The sequence below is a fragment of the Lissotriton helveticus genome, chromosome 5_1 (assembly GCF_964261635.1).
Source record: "Lissotriton helveticus chromosome 5_1, aLisHel1.1, whole genome shotgun sequence".
NCBI classification, from domain to species: Eukaryota; Metazoa; Chordata; class Amphibia; order Caudata; family Salamandridae; genus Lissotriton; species Lissotriton helveticus.
In genome coordinates this window covers 700,591,177-700,612,832 of record NC_136065.1, presented here as the reverse complement: position 1 = coordinate 700,612,832, position 21,656 = coordinate 700,591,177, and the positions used below count along the sequence as shown (strand labels likewise).

Below are 21,656 nucleotides of genomic sequence, written 5' to 3'. Positions count from 1 at the left end.
TCAGTTTTTATTATATAAATGAAAAAGAAGCGAAAACTGAAAGTCCACAATTACTGCATTTCTGTGTGGCTGACAGAAGGTAACCTTCCCAAAGGCACACCTGTGATAACGTATGTGATGCTTTAAGTAAGTGTTACCACTATGTGAATACCTATAGGAACAAACATTTGCAATGCAATTGGTCTTGAATTCACGCGAGTTTGAGCTATTGGCATTGTAAATGACAATACCTTTTACTTATGTTTTGGGTTTTAAAACGTAAATAAAAGGCATTGTCATTTGCAATACTAATAGCTTAAACTCTCGCAAATGCGAGACCTGTAGCATTGCAATAAAGGGCCTTCTTGACCGCTTGTTAGTTTGTAAACATCACAGGAAGAGACCGGCCTGTGACGTCTTCAAAGTTGTGATAAATGGTGCAGTGAAGAAGATGGGTAAGTGTTGTAAATTACAAAGACACAAAGTGTGAAGTGAGAGTTACATATGATCCGAGCAACAAAACACTAACAAGGCGCTGCAACATCTTTTGCTCTGTGATTACACTGTTGCGGCTCAGGAGGAAGAGCAGGAGGTTGGGTGGACTAGTTCCTGCCAACTCCATGATTTGAGTGTGCAGTGTGGCATTGCGTAATGTCATTGCTATCTTTGGCCTAATAAAAAACACTCCAGCTGTAGGAGGTCCCTGGCTTCACCTCCTGGTGCTGGGCAGACTGTGCTTTATGGCAGGCATGGAGGGAGGGAGGGAGAGATGGTTTAGGCTGCAACTCGGGCCTCGTACAGTGCCCCTTCTATTACTAGCGAGCAAGAGGTGCCGAGGTGGTGATATTGGTATTGGTGGTGGTGGTACTGGTGGTAGTGGTGGTGGAAGCATTGTAGGTATTGGTGGTGGTGGTATTCACCAAGTGGGTCCTCCTTACTCTAAATATATTCTTCTGGCCCGCAGTATGACTATCTGATGGAATACTTCTTTTCTCTATATATGCCCTCACAGTCCAGCCTCAGTCCAAGCCAACACACCATCCTGAACCAACCCATTACTGTCCAATGTTAATCGACAGTCCTAGCATAGACTCAATGAATATGCCCCCCACAGTCACACCTGTTCCTGTTCAGCCTAGACGTGCCTGTCCAGACAAGTTTGTATTCAGAACACCCAAGATTCAAGCCCAAATGAACCTCATCTCTACATCAGCGATAACGTACACATCCATCTGCCCTCAATTTGTCCTCTCTATATAACTATTCAAACAGTCCAGCCAACTGTTGACACCCACAACATCCAGCATAAATCTGCAATACTTCAGTCTAACCTTGCTACCCGCATCCTAAGAGAATCTGATTTTATTGATTATAACTGTAAATTACTTTATTTGATTTGGTTTAAATCATAAAAAGAGGGGGTTAATCGCTAAAACACGTGAACACTTGTGACTTAAAATTCATGAATAAATACAAGTTAATTAATCTACTTTCCATTTAAAACATTTTGGGTCATTAAAACAAAGGAAAATAGTGCAATTAGTGCCTTTTAGTCTTATAGTAGTTATTCTAGCTTGAGGAATCTGATTCTTATTCTTATATTTGCTTTGAGGTGAATATCTAAGCATTTTCTAGATCAAGTTCCGTGTCTTTCTTTTCAACCCCACCCTGTCATCTGCTCCACCAACCAATACACCCTGAACAAGCCACTCAAACACAAAACCACCCAAAATGTATTTCAGGATCCATCCTGTTTTTTTTGGACAGCTCAAATCTGTAACTTCTCATCCAACATAAATATGCCCTCAGTCTAATTGTAATCTACTGTATGTCAGGCCAAAATCTATCCCGAGTCAAACAACAATTTCCTCTCGAACCATCAAGAATCAAACTCTTCCAGATGAGGATTTATCTTTCATCTCCCAGACAGCTCTAAATCTATTTCTTATCAAAACCAGAATCTACATAGTGCAACATTAGTATGACCAAATTCACCTGCATTAAAGTGAAAACCAAACATTTAAGTCCCTCTTCCCTCCCTGAACATACCCAATACAAAGGCTAAAATAACTCACGCCTCAGTCCAACCAGACTCTAACTCAAGGAATCCGACTGAATCCAAATTCAAAATTAATACACAACTTCAGATCACTCTTAATTGACCCAGACACTCATGTTTTAATAAATCCATTTACCAGTCTCAATCTGCCATCCTTAGTCCAGCTTCAGTTTACCCTCCCTCCTCTCCACTCTGAAAATACTGCCTCAGCAGAACCATCATGCTACCAAAGTCCACTGTGAATTTATCCACCCATTGGGGCCTAATCTACCCAACATTGGAAGACGGGATAATAACCCCTAGAACAGTCAATACAAACTCCTACCCTTACCCTTCAGATCAACGTGATTCATCAACTTCATAACCAGCATGGATTACTCCAGCTACAGTCCAGCCTGAATCTAGTAGTGAAAAGTAAAGCTTGAATCTTCTCCACTTAAGAACCTTCTCTACCTCTCCCTTTAGAGAGAAGGAAAAAAAAGGACTGCAAAACTCTAGTCAGCCACTACGCCCCCGCCTCAGTCCAGCATCCATCCACATCTGCCTACTAATCAGACGAATAGTTCCCTCCCTCCAGAACCCCTAACTAAACTGCATTTACACTTTTGAGATAAGTTTCAAGAGGCCACTTGATTTTCCACTAGTTTAGTGGAGTCATGTAATGCTTGATTTCATTCTCCTCTAGAAAAAAATTGACACCCACTGCCCACCATGAATCTACCTCAACAATTTGCATCACTATGTCTTTCCGACACACAAATTCATCCCACCACAGTCCACCATCCCTCCGTTATCAGTCTGAACATGGCATCACTTACCCACAGACTAGCCAGAATCTGCCCACAATAGTGCAGGCTCCATCAGCCCTAAAGGCTAGTGTGAATCAAAAGTCAATCTAGAATACCCTACTACTGAGCACTGTTTCACAATCTATTTTGACCTGAATGAAACCCCCAAAAAGCAAGCCTTTACCACCATATGCCCTGATGTACCTTGAACCGCCAGCAACCCCATCCCACCTAAAACTTAAAGGCAGTCAGATATACACTAATATTATAAACGGCCAACAATTCCATGCTCTGAAATGTATCTTCAGTGCAGCACAAATCAAACTGCCCAGAGGAAGGCTTGAACCTATCTCCTCCTAACCTTCTGTGGCCATACCATCCACCACAGGCAAACTACAACCCAGAGAAACATCCCAAATGTGTCAGTGGCCTGATTACGCATCTATTGACACAGCTAACAACAATGGCCCTGCAAAGTTATGGACCCCACACAAGACATTTCTTAACTTGGGATTACGGTTAAATTAAATTTCTCCTGCTCGCTAGCTGGTGGAGATCAATCTGGAGCAATTAAGGTCCATGACTTAATCATTCTTGAAGTTTTTTTCATCTGCCTAATATTTAGACTTATTTTAGATTACTCAAAGTAATGTTTAGATTACTCAAGTTAAAACTATCTAAAAGTTTTAAAACATGAATTAACCCTTAGGTTAGCACAAACATACACCCAGTTGTGTTTCAATTCACAGACTCCTTCAACAGAATGACTCAACCAGTGTATAAACAAGCTGTTCCCCACAAAGTTGACTGATAGTGCAGTATAATTCTTGCTGATAGATTCCATTTTACTGATGACTGAAACAAATACATCAAAGAAGTGCAAACAAAACAGGCCACTGGCCTGAATCAACTCTGTCCTGTCGTACCTAATTCCCACCAGTTCAGCTGAACATCCGCCCTCACTACCCAAACTAAACTTATACCCAGAACAGGCTGAGTCTGATGCCTCGAACAGACCGCCAGGAGCATGCATGACACAAGGCCTCATAGTCCACCCTGACAGCTCCGCAGGCCTCTGCAATGTCCCTTCGGTGGTCAGATATAATTCTATCCCCTGGCTTCGCTGTGCCGAAGAGCCTCAGTGACCCCCTCCCCAGTCTATCTGCAGAGACCCTGCCCAGTCCAGCCAGTGGCTAAGCCCTACAGCCCAGTGCGTGATGCCTTTCTACACCTCAACATTGCTCCAGCTTGAAGCTATCCACCCCCAGATTGACAAGCACAGGTTCTTAGCACCTAGATACCCTCCCGGGTGATTAGCCATGCTTTAAAAGTCCTGTTAGAGGAGGTGACTCCTACTAGCAGCCAGTCTGTACAGAAGCCATGCTGTGCCTTACCGCTCAGTGTCTGACCCTGTGACCCAATGCCCGACTCACACCCCATGGGAGCCAGTTAGTGAACAGTGGCCACATCTCCTCTATACCCGTCACCCTTCATTCAATGACCCCAGTTCACTGCCTGCGACAGATAACCCCCTTGACACCCCTCTGTGACAGAGACCCCCATGCATGGTGACAGGTGAACCCCTTGACACCCCATGTGTGTCTCGCACCAGGGTCTGTGATACCCTCACCCAGTGACCCCATGCCTCATTAATGACATGTGATGCCCTAGTAGCCCCCACATACCTCTGTGCCCATGACAGTGACCCCATTACTGATGACAGGTGACCCCTTGACACCCCGTCTTTGCCCGCACCATAGACCCTCACTGGGTCTGTTATACCCTAACCCAGTGACCACTCGCCTCGTTAACGACATGTGATGCCCCAGTAGCCCCCACATCCCTCTGTGCCCATGACAGTGACCCCATTACTGATGACAGGTGACCCCTTGACACCCCATGTGTGCCCTACACCATAATCCCTCATTGGCTCTGTGATACCCTCACCCAGTGACCCCACGCCTTGTTAACGACATGTGATGCCCCAGTACGCACCACACCCCTCTGTGCCCATGACAATGACTCTATGACTGGTGAAAGGTAACCCCCTGACACCCCATGCGGGCCTCTTACCATAATCCCTCACCGGGTTACTGACACCCTCACAAAGTGACTCCAGGCCCCGTTGATGAAATGAGATGCCCTATGTACCGCTCAACCTGTTAGACAGGTGACCTGGCACCCATATACCCATCACTAGGAGCCCTCATCCCACTCTTTGCCCGTCACTGTAACCTTTCACTCACTTAATGACTCCCGCCTGGGCCGTTCGACCCACCTGTTCTCGCAGCCCTTGCTGCCCACTCCCCGTCCGGGACCTCCTCCTCACCCACCTCTCTTCTGCGCCACTATTTTCAGCCTGTCCTGAGGGTCTGCGCCTGCACGCAGGGGCCGCTCCCACAATCACATGACCCTGAGGTGCAGACAGAGAACACGGACCGCAGCTTGTCAGCCCTATGTCAGTCCCCATGGAGGCCGCAATCATGGAGTCAGTCAGTCAGGCAGCGAGGGCCTCGACATTGTCGGCTGTGCACAAGACCAGGTCCTGGGATTCCCCACACTCTGTTGTTATCTTAGCGAGGGAGGCTCAATGAAATAGGGTGCGGTGGCTCCCAAACTTGCTACCGGTCATAGCTGTGAAGGAGCACTCTCCCGCTCGCCACCGTCCCAGTTTTATAAAGCATTCACTCGACCCCCAAGCAGGCATTGCAGCGCTTTATATATGCAGCAGTTGTATTAAATAAGGGGAGAGGATGGAGAGTAGTCACTAGAAATATATATATTCTAACAAGCATTTGCAATGCAATAGGACTCGCATTTACGCGAGACCTTTTGCATTACAAACTGTAGTCATCATGGACAACGGGAGGAAGGTCGGGGAGGTCTGAACAATGGAAGTGAGGCGGGAGAAGGCACAGACAACAGGAGAGTGGAAGGGTGAGGGGAGGAGGTACAGACAAGGGGAATGAAGGTGGGGGAAGAAGGGGCGAGAAGGCATGGATAGCGGGAGTACAGGAAGGGCAGGGGTGAGGAGGCACAGACAATGGGAGGGAGGGGGAAGTAGAGAGGGCAGTACGATAACCTCATCAAAGAAAATAGTGCTCATAGTCTAAATGACATGTACCATGTAACACTCAAAGTAAAGGGGCCAGTAGCCATGGGAGGATACAAATGATGACATGGCTGTGATAAGGAGGGACTAACAAGCCTATAAACGAATCTGACGGCAGCATTGACGAAAGACAAAGACACAAGTCAATGAAAAATATGGGCGGGGCTTCCCTCACCTACTGAACTACAGCATATCTTCACCAGAGCAGCGCTTGTGCGCTGACTCTAGGCTCGACCTAAAAATAAGGCCACCTATGCCATTCACAGCTCGTTTTCCTGCAGCGCCTGATCAGCAGATTGACTGCTCTCCGACAGCGACGATACGCAGTGTGTTAATCAGTGCTGCTGGAAATGAAGAATCCATAAAATGGCATTGATCACGACTGACATCCACTACTCTCAATGTCTTATGGCTCTGCCCCAAACCCTTCTCTATGTTAAGCTGTCTTAAGCCAGCCTTAAAAAGCTACAACATTTGGCAGTCAAGCAAATATTTTATCTTACAACTGCAAGATGTAATTTCCTAGTAAGTGAACACGCAAAAGTTAAAATGAGGTACTGAAAGCTGGCAGCATCTACTTAAGGGTGTCCAGGTAGGATGTTGCAAGATTGTGCTAAAAGGACAGCTTACCACAACGTTTGATTAATGTTTATGTTGGAAGTCCACCATTTTAAAACAAATATATATGTTAATTAGTAAGATAAGGTGTTTAGTTCCTACCTTTAACACCAGGCTGCACATATTCACCGTAGCAAGCTGCATCACATCCCAAATCTGAGATAATTAAAAGAAGAGAAAATCCCAAAAGGTATTTCTGAAAATGAAAAGTTAGATATTTATCAAAAATGTTAGGAAGAGGGGAATTATTGTTATACGTGGCTCTTTTACTGCAGTTCCTGCATGAACACTCACACCATGCTACACCCTACTGTACAGATCACTAACATACTGAGTCTGTACGCCTGAAAACACTACAAATAAATATAATGCGAGAATGGACGTGCACCGATCCCCCGAGTGCCCCAATTGTGCTGATGTCTGGATCCCTAATGCTGATTTTTGTTGCCATAGGCAAACATGGTTTATGCACGTGCGCCATGACATAAGCCTGTCTCACATTTTTGTGCTGTCTTTTTGGACCGAGAGAGGCACCCAAAGCACTACCCTTATAGTGGTGGAAGGTCACTGCCTTCACCAGTAGATAAGCAGCACAAATGCAGTTGGGGCAGCACAGTATTTAGTCATCTGTAGGAGTAAGCAGGTGCTTTTTTAACCTGTCACTGAAGTGAGGCCTGCAGGCTCACTCATTCTAAAGTTCAGCTGTGCTCAACTCATCCTTGACCTACATCGGTTTGGTGTTAAGTGCTGCACAGCCCCTGCTGCCCTGCACACATCAAGGAAAGCAGGTTGTCTGATGACAAAAGGAGAACGTTTCATATTGTAATCTACTCTCTTTGGCATCAGACATCCTCCGATTCAAGGTGGTGTGCTGCTGGAGACTCTGAAAGGTTACAGTTTGTGACACAGCATAGTCTCCAGCAACAGTTGCAGCCAGGGCAAGGAGGGGGTGGACATGAAAAACAACAGAATAGGGAAAATAAAATATATAAATAAAACCACTTACCTTGCACTTGCCGCATCGCCGGCAATGCAGTGACTGCAAGGTAAGTGGTTTTATTTATTTATTTATTGATTTTCCCTATTCTGTTGTTTGTCACTTACACCCCTCACCCCCGCCCGCCCCGCCCCACCCCACCACGCTTACCTGCATGGGCTGCCACCGTGCAGTAATGACAGAGAAAGGCCTTGCAGTATTTCTGTGGCAAGCACATTTTTTGGTCACTGCAAACACACCATGCATTTTGAGTTTTTTTGTTGCAAATTTAGCTTGCTTTGGCCTCAAAATTTGGCACCAAAACCTGCAAAATCCTGGGGGGGGGCACACAATACAGGGATAATGCAGTACTGTGCAGTGCTGCCTGATAAATGTAAGTGCTGGGTGTATGTGTGTCTATGAGTGGTACAGTACATGTAGGATACAGAGCTGTGCAGTGTGTGTATGGTGTATGCATGCGCCCGGAGTATGTGTGCCTGTGAATGGTACAATACATAGAAGATTCTGGGTTCCATTTTTGGAGACACTGGCCTCAATGGTGAAAACGAGGAGAGGAGGTAGAGGAATCCCACCACACATTTTTGTATATTGCTGCATTCCTATAACCTGGGTGGCACACACACTGGAGAGGGAAGAGACAGACTTTCCGTGTAAACTTCAAAGGGTGCTCTTTGATTCAGTAACAATTCCCCAGGAAGACGCCTGTGCTCGTCTCAAGAAGGAATTGGGAATGACCTTTGATACACACATCACTGTGGCTGACATCCAGGTGTGAACTATAGTCACTCCTGTGACCTGTAAGAGTGGGCTCTCAACTTTGGAGTCACAACAAGACATGCGTACTGATCAACACTGCCCGCTAGAGAAGTGAGGTCCCACTGTGGGACGGGCCAGAAACTTACCCTGCAAGGAGGAGCCGCAAGGAACCTCCAGTCACTTCGGTCACTCAGCTGTGTGTGAGGAACTTTGCGCCTGCTGAGGACAGACCCCCTAAGCCCCTTGCAGCGAATTCACCTGATTCAGCTGCTAATGCACCAGGTGCCCATGGATGGGGCACGCTCAGGGATTCTGGATGCGGACGTGTACGTGCTGGTGAGACTGATTTCAGGCAAGTCGGTCCATGGAAACTTGCTTGCTAGTTAGTGCTGCAGTGATTACTTTAAAATAGAGTCAGAGGGGTTTCTTGAGACTCAAACAACTAGTGGAGCTTACCCTGGATGCTGCCTATAGTCAATTAGGAATAACAGTGGCTTTGGAGCAAGAATGGCTTGGAGCGACGAGGGAGCGGGACCCAGGGAACTGCCTAAAGAGACACTAGAGCCCCGACCTCAGAGGGGACTGTGTAATTGCTTATAAATGTTGTTAGGGTATATAAAATACTTCTTTTATCACAAAAGTAAGTATTTAGACAGACAATCATAATTTATTGCTGCTGCCCACATGTTGAGTTGTTAGCCCATGTCCCCCCTTTCATCCTTTCATCCTTTTTTGTTGCAAATTTAGCTTGCTTCGGCCTCAAAATTTGGCACCAAAACCTGCAAAATCCTGGGGGGGGGGGGGCACACAATACAGGGATAATGCAGTACTGTGCAATGCTGCATGATAAATGTAAGTGCTGGGTGTATGTGTGTCTATGAGTGGTACAGTACATGTAGGACACAGAGCTGTGCAGTGTGTGTATGGTGTATGCATGCGCCCGGAGTATGTGTGCCTGTGAATGGTACAATACATAGAAGGTTCTGGGTTCCATTTTTGGAGACACTGGCCTCAATGGTGAAAATGAGGAGAGGAGGTAGAGGAATCCCACCACACATTTTTGTATATTGCTGCATTCCTGTAAGCTGGGTGGCACACACACTGGAGAGGGAAGAGACAGACTTTCCATGTAAACTTCAAAGGGTGCTCTTTGATTCAGTAACAATTCCACAGGAAGATGCCTGTGCTCATCTCAAGAAGGAATTGGGAATGACCTTTGATACACACATCACTGTGGCTGACATCCAGGTGTGAATTATAGTCACTCCTGTGACCTGTAAGAGTGGGCTCTCAACTTTGGAGTCACAACAAGACATGCGTACTGATCAACACTGCCCGCTAGAGAAGTGAGGTCCCACTGTGGGATGGGCAAGACACTTACCCTGCAAGGAGGAGCCGCAAGGAACCTCCAGTCACTTCGGTCACTCAGCTGTGTGTGAGGAACTCTGCGCCTGCTGATGACAGCCCCCCTAAGCCCCTTGCAGTGAATTCACCTGATTCAGCTGCTAATGCACCAGGTGCCCATGGATGGGGCACGCTCAGGGATTCTGGATGCGGACGTGTTAGTGCGGGTGAGACTGATTTCAGGCAAGTCGGTCCATGGAAACTTGCTTGCTAGTTAGTGCTGCAGTGATTACTTTAAAATAGAGTCAGAGTGGTTTCTTGAGACTCAAACAACTAGTGGAGCTTACCCTGAATGCTGCCTATAGTCAATTAGGAATAACAGTGGCTTTGGAGCAAGAATAGCTTGGAGAGACGAGGGAGCGGGACCCAGGGAACTGCCTAAAGAGACACTAGAGCCCTGACCTCAGAGGGGACTGTGTAATTGCTTATAAATGTTGTTAGGGTATATAAAATACTCCTTTTATCACAAAAGTAAGTATTTAGCCAGACAATCATAATTTATTGCTGCTGCCCACATGTTGAGTTGTTAGCCCATGTCCCCCCTTTCATCCCCCCCCACCTGCCTCACGAGGGAGCATTGAACTTCTTGCACTATGCTGTTCCTCAGATTCAAGTTGTGCCATCGAATATCCAAGCTTTTTATTTGATTGGATGCTCTTAACTTGACTGTGTTTTTGCTGAAATTGTAACAGTATATAATTAACCATACAATAAATAAGTTTACTTAAGTGCTGAAGGGGACGTGGCATAGTTGCTTGGGATCCATAGTAAGTTGGGGTACGGGACATCAGGAGTAAAAATCCTCAACTCCCACAGGCCCTGTGGACCCATCAGTGGGTTCTAGCATTGTATCACTGGCCAGATTTATGAAATAAAGGTTTTTGAATATAGAGAGCTTCGCAGAAGAGTTACTACATATATCAATGTGTCATTTAAATGCTCATATTAGACTTTTTATGACAAACACACAGGGCCATATTTATCAAAATGTAATGCTGCACCTTGCTGTGCTGCGTTACAGGGAAAGGGCAAGAATGCACTCTATTTCTCACAATACAGCGCATTCCTTCATTTTCCCAGCACTGGAGAGCAATGTGCTGCCTAGAGTCAACACAGGCACTCTATCTTGCACAATGGGACAAGGGTGCCTGCATTGCAAGCAGGATTGCTTTTGTGCAAGAAAGAACACTTTTCTGTACAAAAACAATACCCTGAGGCCCTTTTCTCTATGTGTGCTTCAAAATGCATCACTCATAGAAAGAGGAACAAGCATTAGAAATGCAATCGGGCTCGGATTTATTTGATTTTGAGCTAAAGGCATTGTAAATGGCAATGTCTTTTCGCCATGTGTTATGGAGTGTGTGCATGTGGTGTGTAGTGGAATTATGTGAGTTGGATTGTAATTTTACCAATGGTGTCATGCTGTGCTTTAGATGAATATGTTTAAAAGTAAAGTGTACCATACTGCGATTGCTACAATCGTTAATTGTGGATGCGTTAACAATTGATGCGTACACTGATGGCTGGTGGTGTGTGTGCTTGGTGGAAGAGTGCACTGGCGCCTGGAGGTGTGTGTGCCTGGTGGAAGGGTGCACTGACGGCTGGTGGGTGTGTGCTTAGTAAAACAGTGCACAGATGGCTGATGGTGTGTGTGTTTGGTAAAAGCGTGCACTGACGGTTGCTGGTGAGTGCGCCTTGTAAAAGAATGCACTGACGGCTGCCTGGTGTTGAACGCCTGATGGTGTTTGTGCTTGGTGAAAAAGTGCATTGATGGCTGGTGGTGTTTGGCCCTGGTGAAAGCGTGCACTGACGGCTGGTGTTGTGTTGTTGTGTGTGTGGTTGTGTGTGTGGTTGTGTTTGTAGTGGTGAGGCTGTGGGGGTGAGTCTGTGGGGGTGAGTCTATGGGGGTGAGTCAGTGGGGGTGAGTCTGTGGGGGTTAGTCTGTGGTAGTGAGTGTGTTGTGGTGAGTGGTGATGAGTGTGTGGTGGTGAGAGAGTGGTGTGTGTGTGGTGTGTGTGTGTGGTATGTGTGTGTCGTGTATGTGTGTGTGGTGTGTATATGGTGTGACATGCCGTTTTCAGTATTCGACTTAACAATGTCTATAGATTGTTCTAAGAACACACTGATGTAAGGTATAAGACAACAAATGTTTAGTTTTAAAAACATGTGAAGTTACAGAAAGAAGAAAAAAACAGACTCTCAAACACTCTTGGCCTCATAAAAGTGAAGAGGACATATGTTGTCTGTTAATTACTTCTTATCTCATCTTGTCAGAGTAGTGTCACATTCCTGCCCTCTTCCCTGGCCTCATGCTTCATGGAGATGGGGAAAAAAGATTCTAAGCTTTGTTTTCCCACTAAGACAAGGATCCATTAAAAAAAATCGGCAGCATATTGTCCCAAACATAAGTCCCTTAAAAGTTTTTGTTTAATAGCAAATGTAAGAGGACCTGCAACATATTCGCTATATTTATTTCTTCCAATTATGTGATGTTCGTACCTTTTGTGCTGCTAGCTTAAATGAATATGGGTGTGCCTGTATGTCTGTGTGTAGTGTGTGTACTCTTCCATACCTACTGTAAGAGTGAACACACGCTGCCTTCACTGTAGCTAGTTATTTGTGTGTACTATATGTGTGTGCGTGGTGTATTGTGTTATATTGTATTGTAGCACTTACTACCCCTGACGAGGAGTCGAAGTGGTATGCTTGTATGTGCAGGAGGGTCTGTGTGTGTGTGGTATGTGTGTGTGTGGTATGTGTGTGTGCTGTATGTGTGTGTATAGTGTGTGTGGTGTTATGTATGTGTGTGGTGGACTTAGTATGAGTGTTTCTTTCCTGCACACTCACACACTGCCCCTACACATTCACACACTGCTCACCCTGTACACTCACACTGTTCACCCTGCATACTCACACACTGTTCATCCTGCACACTCCTCCTGCACACTCACACAATGTGCACCCTGCACACTTATACACTGTTCACCCTGCACACTCACACACTGCAGTCACTGGCACTCTGCTTACTAGCTGTACTTGTCTCCTTATGTGTACATGGTAATGTCACTAATGACTAAAATGTGCTTTATATTCGCACTGTTTGCATGCCAGCTATAAAAGTTTATCTGTTTTTCCCTTGCCTAGAACAAGCAAAGTTGTCGGGATTGTACCATAATCCATTTATAACGAGGTTGCCTAACATATGGCTGACTCTTCCCAGCCCTGCCAGCATTTCAGACGCACAGTAATGTCAGGAGTGACTCATATTAGGACAGTATTTCTCTGATTAGAAATAAAAGGTATGTTGCTGGAATACTGCATGCGCCTAGTTCCCTTCACAGCAGCACGGCAGACACGCACACTGTGCTGATCTAATCTGCAGGGCTGCTCTGTGTGTTCATCCTACTTGGGTCTGCAAGCAGCTGCTGCCTGGCACTGAAGCCTAGTTCCCTTCACAGCAGCAGCACGCACGCGGCACACTCCAGATCTGATACATGTGATTCTCTAAATTGTGTTGATGGAATCTGCAGGGCTGCTCTGTGTCTTCATCCTTCTTGAGTCTGCAGCCAGCCGCTGCCTGGCACTGAAGCCTGGTTCCCTTCACAGCAGCAGCACGCACGCGACACACTCCAGATCTGATGCATGTGATTCTGTAAATTGTGTTGATGGAATCTGCAGGGCTGCTCTGTGTCTTCATCCTTCTTGGGTCTGGAAGAACCCGCTGCCTGGCACTGAAGCCTTGTTCCCTTCACAGCAGCAGCACGCACGCAGCACACTCCAGATCTGATACATGTGATTCTCTAAATTGTGTTGATGGAATCTGCAGGGCTGCTCTGTGTCTTAATCCTTCTTGGGTCTGCAGGCAGCCGCTGCCTGGCACTGAAGCCTGGTTCCCTTCACAGCAGCAGCACGCACGCGGCACACTCCACATCTGATGCATGTCATTCTCTAAATTGCTGCCTGTGCTGATCTAATCTGCAAGACTGCTCTGTCTCATCATCCTTCTTGGGTCTCCAAGCAGCCGCTGCCTGCCACTGAAGCCTAGTTCCCTTCACAGCAGCACGGCAGACACGCACACGCGGCACTGCCGATCTGTGCTGATCTAATATGCAGGGCTGCTCTGTGTCTTCATCCTTCTTGGGTCTGCAAGCAGCTGCTGCCTGGCACTGAAGCCTGATCTGTGCTGATCTAATCTGCAGGGCTGCTCTGTGTCTTCATCCTTCTTGGGTCTGCAAGCACCCGCTGCCTGGCACTGAAGCCTTGTTCCCTTCACAGCAGCAGCACACACGCGGCACACTCCAGATCTGATACATGTGATTCTCTAAATAGTGTTGATGGAATCTGCAGGGCTGCTCTGTGTCTTCATCCTTCTTGGGTCTGCAAGCAGCCGCTGCCTGGCACTGAAGCCTGGTTCCCTTCACAGCAGCAGCACGCACGTGACACACTCCAGATCTGATGCATGTGATTCTGTAAATTGTGTTGATGGAATCTGCAGGGCTGCTCTGTGTCTTCATCCTTCTTGGGTCTGCAAGCACCCGCTGCCTGGCACTGAAGCCTTGTTCCCTTCACAGCAACAGCACGCACGCGGCACACTCCAGATCTGATACATGTGATTCTCTAAATTGTGTTGATGGAATCTGCAGGGCTGCTCTGTGTCTTCATCCTTCTTGGGTCTGCATGCATCCGCTGCCTGGCACTGAAGCCTGGTTCCCTTCACAGCAGCAGCACGCACGCGGCACACTCCACATCTGATGCATGTTATTCTCTAAATTGCTGCCTGTGCTGATCTAATCTGCAGGACTGCTCTGTCTCATCATCCTTCTTGGGTCTCCAAGCAGCCGCTGCCTGCCACTGAAGCCTAGTACCCTTCACAGCAGCACGGCAGACACGAACACGCGGCACTGCCGATCTGTGCTGATCTAATATGCAGGGCTGCTCTGTGTCTTCATCCTTCTTGTGTCTGTAAGCAGCTGCTGCCTGGCACTGAAGCCTGATCTGTGCTGATCTAATCTGCAGGGCTGCTCTGTGTGTTCATCCTTCTTGGGACTGCAAGCAGCTGCTGCCTGGCACTGAAGCCTTGTTCCCTTCACAGCAGCAGCACGCACGCGGCACACTCCAGATCTGATGCATGTGATTCTCTAAATTGTGTTGATGGAATCTGCAGGGCTGCTCTGTGTCTTCATCCTTCTTGAGTCTGCAGCCAGCCGCTGCCTGGCACTGAAGCCTGGTTCCCTTCACAGCAGCAGCACGCACGCGACACACTCCAGATCTGATGCATGTGATTCTGTAAATTGTGTTGATGGAATCTGCAGGGCTGCTCTGTGTCTTCATCCTTCTTGGGTCTGCAAGCACCCGCTGCCTGGCACTGAAGCCTTGTTCCCTTCACAGCAGCAGCACGCACGCGGCACACTCCAGATCTGATACATGTGATTCTCTAAATTGTGTTGATGGAATCTTCAGGGCTGCTCTGTGTCTTCATCCTTCTTGGGTCTGCAGGCAGCCGCTGCCTGGCACTGAAGCCTGGTTCCCTTCACAGCAGCAGCACGCACGCGGCACACTCCACATCTGATGCATGTAATTCTCTAAATTGCTGCCTGTGCTGATCTAATCTGCAGGACTGCTCTGTCTCATCATCCTTCTTGGGTCTCCAAGCAGCCGCTGCCTGCCACTGAAGCCTAGTTCCCTACACAGCAGCACGGCAGACACGCTCACGCAGCACTGCCGATCTGTGCTGATCTAATATGCAGGGCTGCTCTGTGTCTTCATCCTTCTTGGGTCTGAGAGCAGCTGCTGCCTGGCACTGAAGCCTGATCTGTGCTGATCTAATCTGCAGGGCTGCTCTGTGTCTTCATCCTTCTTGGGTCTGCAAGCAGCCGCTGCCTGGCACTGAAGCCTTGTTCCCTTCACAGCAGCAGCACGCACGCGGCACACTCCAGATCTGATACATGTGATTCTCTAAATTGTGTTGATGGAATCTGCAGGGCTGCTCTGTGTCTTCATCCTTCTTGGGTCTGCAAGCAGTCGCTGCCTGACACTGAAGCCTGGTTCCCTTCCCAGCAGCAGCAAGCACGCGACACACTCCAGATCTGATGCATGTGATTCTGTAAATTGTGTTGATGGAATCGGCAGGGCTGCTCTGTGTCTTCATCCTTCTTGGATCTGCAAGCACCCGCTGCCTGGCACTGAAGCCTTGTTTCCTTCACAGCAGCAGCACGCACGCGGCACACTCCAGATCTGATACATGTGATTCTCTAAATTGTGTTGATGGAATCTGCAGGGCTGCTCTGTGTCTTCATCCTTCTTGGGTCTGCAGGCAGCCGCTGCCTGGCACTGAAGCCTGGTTCCCTTCACAGCAGCAGCACGCACGCGGCACACTCCACATCTGATGCATGTCATTCTCTAAATTGCTGCATGTGCTGATCTAATCTGCAGGACTGCTCTGTCTCATCATCCTTCTTGGGTCTCCAAGCAGCCACTGCCTGCCACTAAAGCCTAGTTCCCTTCACAGCAGCACGGCAGACACGCACATGCGGCACTGCCGGTCTGTGTTGATCTAATATGCAGGGCTGCTCTGTGTCTTCATCCTTCTTGGGTCTGCAAGCAGCTGCTGCCTGGCACTGAAGCCTGATCTGTGCTGATCTAATCTGCAGGGCTGCTCTGTGTCTTCATCCTTCTTGGGTCTGCAAGCAGCCGCTGCCTGGCACTGAAGCCTTGTTCCCTTCACAGCAGCAGCACGCACGCGACACACTCCAGATCTGATGCATGTGATTCTCTAAATTGTGTTGATGGAATATGCAGGGCTGCTCTGTGTCTTCATCCTACTTGGGTCTGCAAGCAGCCGCTGCCTGCCACTGAAGCCTGGTTCCCTTCACAGCAGCAGCACGCACGCGACACACTCCAGATCTGATGCATGTGATTCTGTAAATTGTGTTGATGGAATCTGCAGGGCTGCTCTGTGTCTTCATCCTTCTTGGGTCTGCAAGCACCCGCTGCCTGGCACTGAAGCCTTGTTCCCTTCACAGCAGCAGCACGCACGCGGCACACTCCAGATCTGATACATGTAATTCTCTAAATTGTGTTGATGGAATCTGCAGGGCTGCTCTGTGTCTTCATCCTTCTTGGGTCTGCAGGCAGCCGCTGCCTGGCACTGAAGCCTGGTTCCCTTCACAGCAGCAGCACGCACGCTGCACACTCCACATCTGATGCATGTCATTCTCTAAATTGCTGCCTGTGCTGATCTAATCTGCAGGACTGCTCTGTCTCATCATCCTTCTTGGGTCTCCAAGCAGCCGCTGCCTGCCACTGAAGCCTAGTTCCCTTCACAGCAGCACGGCAGACACGCACACGCGGCACTGCTGATCTGTGCTGATCTAATATGCAGGGCTGCTCTGTGTCTTCATCCTTCTTGGCTCTGCAAGCAGCTGCTGCCTGGCACTGAAGCCTGATCTGTGCTGATCTAATCTGCAGGGCTGCCCTGTGTCTTCATCCTTCTTGGGTCTGCAAGCAGCCGCTGCCTGGCACTGAAGCCTTGTTCCCTTCACAGCAGCAGCAAGCACGCGACACACTCCAGATCTGATGCATGTGATTCTCTAAATTGTGTTGATGGAATATGCAGGGCTGCTCTGTGTCTTCATCCTTCTTGGGTCTGCAAGCAGCCGCTGCCTGCCACTGAAGCCTAGTTCCCTTCACAGCACCACGGCAGACACGCACACGCGGCACTGCCGATCTGTGCTGATCTAATCTGCACGGCTGCTCTGTGTCTTCATCCTTCTTGGGTCTGCAAGCAGCTGCTGCCTTGCACTGAAGCCTTGTTCCCTTCACAGCAGCAGCACGCACGCGGCACACTCAAGATCTGATGCATGTGATTCTCTAAATTGTGTTGATGGAATTTGCAGGGCTGCTCTGTGTCTTCATCCTTCAAAAGCATGCACTGACGGCTGCCTGGTGTTGTACGCCTGATGGTGTTTGTGCTTGGTGAAAAAGTGCATTGATGGCTGGTGGTGTTTGGCCCTGGTGGAAGTGTGCACTGACGGCTGGTGTTGTGTTTGTGTGTGTGTGGTTGTGTGTGTGGTTCTGTTTGTAGTGGTGAGTCTGTGGGGGTGAGTCCGTGGGGGTGAGCCTGTGGGGGTGAGTCTGTGGGGGTGAGTCTGTGGGGGTGAGTCTGTGGTAGTGAGTGTGTTGTGGTGAGTGGTGATGAGTGTGTGGTGGTGAGAGAGTGGTGTGTGTCTGGTGTGTGTGTGTGGTATGTGTGTGTCGTGTATGTGTGTGTGGTGTGTATATGGTGTCTGTAAGTAATCTGTATTTAAATACTGCCTCTTTTTCAGCCACAAAAAGGCTGCAGACGAACGCGCGCCCTATACATGCAATGCAGAATGGTGAACGCGCTCCCACCATCTGGATTGTATTACAAGGGCACCCTGACAGCTCCTAATTAAAATTAATGGACTGCCGTGCGCGAAACCGCACAGAAAATTCCAAAAATGGCGGACGAACATTACATATGCCCTATCGCATCAAGACTACTAAAAAACCAGCACCTCGAGGACCAATCACCATTCAGATTATAAAATAAAGCACTGCAAATGCACGAGCAAAGAAGAATTTTTCCAGCTTGAGCCAGAAACCCGCTACAATACGGCTCGCAGCTCCTCCCCACTTCTGACGAAGTGGTGACGTCGCCGAGCCCGTAAAAACGAGGAGAAATGAAGATATTTTTCCTTCTTATGCCTCCTCTGGGAAAGCGTAGCATTTTGGCGCATTCCCAGATCTACTGGTAATGGTAATTCCGGGACTGCATCAAAATCCATGGGTGTTGCGTAGGAACACCCGCGCACCACCCATGGATTGTCTACCTGGGGCAAAGTAACGCAATGCAGCAATTAGCGCTGCATTGCGTTACTCTGGATTTATCAAGCCACTCAGGGCCACAGCAGGGGGCCTTGCATGGCTTGATACATTACATCTTAGGGGTTGCATCACTTTTGCATCCCGCAACATGATAAATATGGCCCATAATATTATTACACACACAAAGTCACATGAACGTGGTGGTGGTTGTAGTATTGATGGTGCTGGGAGTATAATTGATGGCAGTAGTAGTTGTGATGATGGAGAAAGTGATGGATATGGTAACCATGATGGTGATAGTAGTCGTGATACTTGAGATGGGAGTTTTGTTGGTAATAATGGTGGTGGTAGCAGTAGTAGCAGATAATGTTAGTCATGATGCTGGTGGTAGTGATGGTGGTGGTGATAGTGGTGGTGGTGTGGCAATGGTGGTAGTGGTTGTGCAATGGAAGTAGTGGTGGTAAGGGTAATCATGGTAATGGAGATGTTTGGTTGTAAGAGTAGTACTACTCAAGGTGCTGGTAATGATGAGGAAGGTATTACTTATGTACTGGCCATTGTGAGATAGTAGTTGTTCCTAGACCAACGTGAGCTGAGGTGAAATGATAACAAAGACGTGTGGACAGAGAAGAAGCCTGAATTACAAACAAAAGACACAGGACATCTCATGGTGGGACAGCACCAGTCATTGCAGTAAACATGTCCCTCAGCAATAGGGCCCAGAGTTGGGTGTACAACAAGCATCACAGGAGAGCATTAGTTTGCCTCTTGGTGCCTGTCTCTTCTCCATGTGAAAGCTGATACTAAGCATGCAAAACCCCATGTCTCCCGCTTGCTGACAAACTAGACAAATAATGGCTGAGTTAATGAGAAAATGCAACTGACTGTGAAGAAAACAGTTAATAATGAAGATGGCTGCCCAGCCCCCTCCTCTCTGTGTACTGTGAGGTGAAATACATTATGAATGGCATGCAAACTGAGGCCAGTTAGCTAAATCCGTCTCTAGCTAGAAAAGAGCGTGTTTTGTAACGCAGACGTTTCAAAACAAGAGCTATTTTCGCTTCTCCTTCCAGCTAGTAGTAGCCTATTTTAAATGCCACTGAAATGGCTTATGAGTTTGTGACTGAGTCACCTCATTCTGGTTGTCTTTCTTTTTTTTCTTAAATGGCTTTTCTCAATGCGTTGTTTAAAACAATACTAATTTATTCAATATATTCTACCGTAGGTTATTAAGGATATTAAGGAGAGGACTTTTCCTATCAGATATCTGCATATACCAAACATCCACATGCAAAGTCATTGAAACAAAAGTACATTACAGAACACTAATGCCGAATGTGCAAACTGGGATGTGTACAAATGTGCACTAATGTGCTGTTTACTCCTTGTTACTTAACGTAAGGATGCTTTATTCCGCTCCTTAATTGCAGCTGGAAATCCTATTTTGTCAATGCTTGAATTCTGCCTCTGTAGACAGAGTATGTATAACCAATGATTTTCGCTGCTGCACTTAGGGGCAACAAACAAAAAAGAGTAACATAACATGCTGTTACTATATTTAACATGGTTTATACTTCACATGGTACGATACAAATAGAGCCTTAGTAAAATCTCATTAAGGTCACAGATCTACTTTTAAATCAAGGAAAAAAAGATTTAAATGTGACTTACCATGATCCAGACAAACAGTTTCTTCCAAAGTTAGAACTGTTTTAGCCGAAGTGCTCCTCTGTTGCTTATGGTCAGTGATTTATACAGGCTCGGCGGTTTTGTAGCAATCCCTTGAGTTATGTAGCTAAAAAAACACAAGATTGATGAGTTTTTGCTGGAAAAGCAGAAACGATGTGTTATTTGAGCTTTGCCAGCACTAATCTTTCCCCATGGAATGTGTGGGTCTGCACACATGGACACGATCAACTGACGTAGTCTGGGGTTGTGAAACCAAATATTTTTGTAGTGCTACCAGAGAAGAACTGAGATGAAGTTCTCTGGAAATGTAACAGAAGTACGCTGTGTTGCGCAAGTCTTGATCTCATTTACGTTCCCAAGAAACTAGTGTCTCTTGCTGCACATACCAGAAGTGGAGGGGGATGAGGGGGCGATCGGTGGGAGGGGAGCATGTGAGTGCTGGGCCAGCTCATAATAATCCCCCCCCCCCCGTTTAAAACGACCAAGGCAGCTGGAACAATATAGTGGTACTGGAATTCAGAGGGTGAATGCCAATAACAAGCAATGGTAAATGCATTAAGTTTCGTCTATGTGAATAATAACACTTTTTGGTGCTGTAAGTTTTATCAGTTTGACTCACATGCGAGTGTGTAAGGGCACATTTTTGCAATTTTATATAGTGACAACACAATCCGAGGCATTAAAGTGCATTATATGAGAAGCACACGTTCTACATAAAAGAATACTTTTTTGTGTTTAATGGCACGGGGAGGGCTTTTCCCAGCGTCGGCACAACAGCCTGTGATTCTGGGCAATTCACCTAATCTCGCGTGTCATAAAAAGAAGATACAAGTTGGTTTAAAAACAAGGGCCACGTGACACTTAAATGAGGAGAAGTGAAACTACAGAGGAAGTGACAAACTCAATAACTAATAGATATGATTAAGACATGCAGCCGATGAGAGGGATGAGAAGGGGGCTCCATCCCCCAGCTAACAGTATGACCAGAGCACCACCACCAACGTGGGTGACGTATGGGGGGTGCATATTGTAGTCCCGGGTCTCCCGCAGCGCAGAACACGTGTGGGCAAAGCCCGGGCCCAAGGGCGGCCTGTCTGCGCCCGTCATCGTCCGACAGAGGCTGGGCTGGTCCCGGACTGTTGGTTTTTCCTTGGAATTCTTTGGTTCGGTTGTTATACCTGACCTCTTTGGTATTCTTGCATTAAACTCCCTGAAGAACTCAGACTAGAGAGCATGCTACGCAGCCGCGCCCCGTGGAGGGAGTTCCGGTGGGGCAGAAAGGCAGGGCAGGGGAGGGGCAGGGTGGGGGTGTTCTAAAAACCGGAATATGGATAATTGGAGGTAAGTAAACAATTTAATAAATAAAACAGATTTCGTAGTGCGCCCTGCAGCACAAAATGCGATATA

The 21,656-nt window shown here is 47.4% G+C and overlaps 1 long non-coding RNA gene across 1 annotated transcript in view; it reads right to left on the bottom strand.

Moving 5' to 3' along the window:
• Positions 1-20,497, bottom strand: part of LOC144753352 (uncharacterized) — a 194,590-nt gene extending 174,093 nt beyond the window's left edge. Inside the window, exons 1-2 of the long non-coding RNA XR_013594313.1 lie at positions 20,232-20,497; positions 6,659-6,752 (exon numbers count right to left, since the gene is read on the bottom strand). This is a non-coding gene — a long non-coding RNA (uncharacterized LOC144753352). The remainder of the gene's footprint in view (positions 1-6,658; positions 6,753-20,231) is intronic.
• Positions 20,498-21,656: the final 1,159 nt, after the last annotated feature.